Source organism: Dioscorea cayenensis, chromosome 11 (assembly GCF_009730915.1).
Source record: "Dioscorea cayenensis subsp. rotundata cultivar TDr96_F1 chromosome 11, TDr96_F1_v2_PseudoChromosome.rev07_lg8_w22 25.fasta, whole genome shotgun sequence".
Classification (NCBI taxonomy): domain Eukaryota; kingdom Viridiplantae; phylum Streptophyta; class Magnoliopsida; order Dioscoreales; family Dioscoreaceae; genus Dioscorea; species Dioscorea cayenensis.
In genome coordinates this window covers 16,075,523-16,079,003 of record NC_052481.1, presented here as the reverse complement: position 1 = coordinate 16,079,003, position 3,481 = coordinate 16,075,523, and the positions used below count along the sequence as shown (strand labels likewise).

Here is a 3,481-nt window from a genome sequence, read left to right as displayed (position 1 = left end):
GGCATAGTTGACCTTAGATTTGGGACTATGTATGTAAGGATTTCCATGACTCACCATTGCATTGATTAGGAAGCATAATATAGAGTTCTTGCACTTGAAGCGATTTTCCTAGGTGAACCATCATCCGAGTACCCCATCTTTATCGATTGCCTTGACTCCTCCTTACTTTTGCTCTCTTACTTGTTGCTTTTAATTGTTGAGAATTGAATCATTATCACACTTTTCATTGTTGATACTCCACATAGCTAAGAATCGAATTAAGTGTCTTTAATCCTTACTCCCTGTAGATTCGACCCTGCTCACCCGGGATTATTACTTTGACAAACCCGTGCACTTACGGGATATACACAAGGGGACCTTGTCATGTTTTTGGCGCCCTTGCCGGGGAGCTAGGCATTTAGAGATACTTTGCACTTTGTTTTCTTAGCTATTTCACCACACATTCTAATCCATATCTTCTTATTCTACCATCGTTCTGATTTTCTTTTTCTTGATTTTTGGTGCAGCTCCAGGTTATGACCCGAGGGAATCCCTCAATATTGATTGAAGGAGACCCTGAGCTTGAACGCACACTTAGAAGAAAAGGGAAAGAACCTGTGCAAGAACAGCATAATCCAGCTGATTTGGAAGTAGAAGGATCTGAAAACATGGCAGAACAAAATGAGCAACAACGAACACTATCCGATTATGCCAGACCTTCAGTGTTGGGGACACAATCGAGTATTGTGCGTTCCCCAATTACAGATCAAAACTTTGAGCTAAAGCCGGCATTTATCCATATGCTGCAGCATTCCACACAATTCAACGGATTGGCCAATGAGGATCCAAACAGTCACATAGAGAGCTTCCTCGAGGTGTGCGACATGCTGATGATAAATGGTGTGATGGATGATGCCATCAAATTGAGAGCCTTCCCATTTTCCTTAAAGGGGAAAGCAAAGCAGTGGCTACACTCATTACCTAGAGAATCAATCACTACATGGGAAGAGATGGTAGAAGCTTTTCTAGCCCGTTATTTCCCTCCCAGAAAATCAGCAAAGCTTAGGAATGAGATCTCATCCTTTGTGCAGTTGGAATTGGAGTCTCTATTTGAGACATGGGAAAGGTTCAAGGAACTCCTGCAAAAGTGTCTGCAATACAGATTCCCGGAGTGGATGATTGTTCAAACCTTCTACAATGGTTTGAACCCGAGTACAAGGTAACTCTTGGATGCGGCGGCAGGAGGTACCTTAGGTAGCAAGACCCCCGATGAGGCTCGTCAATTGATTGAGGAAATGGGGTTAAATAGCTACAAGTGGAACGCTAGGGAGAAGAAAAAGGTGGCCAGTCTCCATGAAATTGATGCGGTAACTTCATTGATGGCCCAAGTGGAGAGTTTGAGTAAGAAGCTAGATCTCATAACTTCGAATAGAGTTGCGACCATGACCAATTGAACCGGTTGTGGTGGAGGACATGCTCCCTCCGATTGCCCAATCGTCATTGGTGATGTTTCTTCAATTAAGAACGTTGACTTTGTAGGTAATGGAATGAGACCTCAAGGGAATCCATACAGCAACACCTACAATTCAGGTTGGAAGAATCATCTCAACTTTTCATGGAGTAATCAAGGATCAAAGAAGACCATGGGCCCATCGGGTTTCCAACAACAACAACAAGCCCCTCAAGTGGAAAACAGAATTTCAGGCTTGGAAACCCAAATGACGGATTTGGGGAAGCACTTGGCTAGATTTGTTCAATCAGCAAATACAAGGTTTGAATCAGTCGAGGCTACACTTCGTAATCACACCGCCTCCTTGGACAATCTTGAAAATCAAGTGGGCAAAATTGCGAAGTCTATCTCCGAAAGGCCACATGGAAGTTTACCAAGCAACACGGAAACCAACCCTAGAGAACATGTGAAGGCGATCACTTTGAGAAGTGGTTGTGAGGTTGAAGGGAGGCTTCCGAGTGAGAAGCTGAAAGAACATGCACTCGAGGTTGTAGAGGTTAAGAAGGGCGAAAACAAAGAGAAAGAGGTGGCAACCCCACCTTTCAAGCCAAGAATCCCTTATCCCTCTAGATTGAAGAATGACCAAGGGGATGAACAGTATAAGAAGTTCCTGAGTTTGTTCAAGCAACTCTACATCAACATTCCTTTTGTTGAGGCATTGGCTCAAATGCCTAAGTATGCGAAGTTCCTGAAAGACCTATTGACCAACAAGAGGAAATTGGAGGAGAGTGCTTCAGTGGTGCTTGATGCTTCATGCTCAGCGGTGTTGCAAAAGAATATGCCGAACAAGAAGAAAGACCCGGGAAGCTTCATCATTCCGTGTAACATCAGCAACTTAGGTGAGGAAATGGCATTGGCGGATTCAGGGGCGAGCATCAACATCATGCCATATACTTTCTTCCAAAAGCTAAGTTTGGGTGAGCCTAGGCCTACTCGGATGACTTTACAATTAGCGGACCGAACGGTACGACATCCGAGAGGCATCATTGAAGACGTGCTTGTCAAGGTGGACAAGTACATTTTTCCAGTTGACTTTGTAGTGCTAGATATCGATGAGGATGCAGATGTACCCTTGATACTTGGGAGACCGTTCTTGTGGACTTCCAAAGCATTAATTGACATGGACGGCGGGGAACTCACATTGAGAGTTGGAGACGATAAGCTCACATACCTCCTTGCTGAAGCCATGCGGCATTCTCTTGATTTTGATGATACTCTATACTTTCTAGACACTACTGATGAAATTGTTGATGAATATATGTAGGAAATGTTCAACCCGGATCCGTATGAAGGATTGTTCGACCAAGAGGAGAGCAATGAAGAAGTAATGATGCTTGGTTCGACTGAAGAAGTAACATTTACCACGGGGATCTTGAAGAAGGTGCTCTGGAAAATGAAGAGGGCTCGAAGACGCCACCGAAAATGCTCCAAGACTGTTGGAGACATAAAGGAGCCAAGGAAGTTGGACGAACCATTGCTAGGTGGTCCGAAGCCCGATAGTACACCCTCTACCCTCAAGAGACTTTGCTCATCATGCTTTCAAGCCATGGGTAAGAGGGCAACCTTTATTCATGAACCCCCGTGAGGTAAGAAAGATACGTCAAGCTTAGTAACGTTAAACAAGCGCTTCTTGGGAGGCAACCCAAGTGTTTACTGTTTTCTCATTTTTTAGTTTAGTTTGTTACATGAATAAACTGTTAAGTGTTGGTGTTTTTAATGTTTAGATGTTTGTGCTGCAATTTTATTGTGGGTTTTTCAAATTCATCGTGTGTTTTATGAAGAATTGGCGAAGTCTAGTCGTTTGAGTTCTATTTCGTGTTTTTATCTGGTAAATTTTGCATAATATAGCAGGCTCTGAGTGTGTAAACATGTTTAGAATAGTTCTGCAGAGCCTGCAGGTTTTTCTAAGTCATCCAGAGAAAACACACGGGCGCGTGGAATTTCCACACGCCCGTGGATGTGTACTGTGAACTCATCCAGAGAGGGCACAGG

At 43.7% G+C, this 3,481-nt stretch overlaps 1 non-coding gene across 1 annotated transcript; it reads right to left on the bottom strand.

The window, feature by feature from the left end:
- Positions 1 to 1,037: 1,037 nt before the first annotated feature.
- LOC120272786 lies at positions 1,038 to 1,144 on the bottom strand. The gene has a single exon (XR_005540322.1). It is a non-coding gene; the product is annotated as a small nucleolar RNA R71 (small nucleolar RNA).
- Positions 1,145 to 3,481: the final 2,337 nt, after the last annotated feature.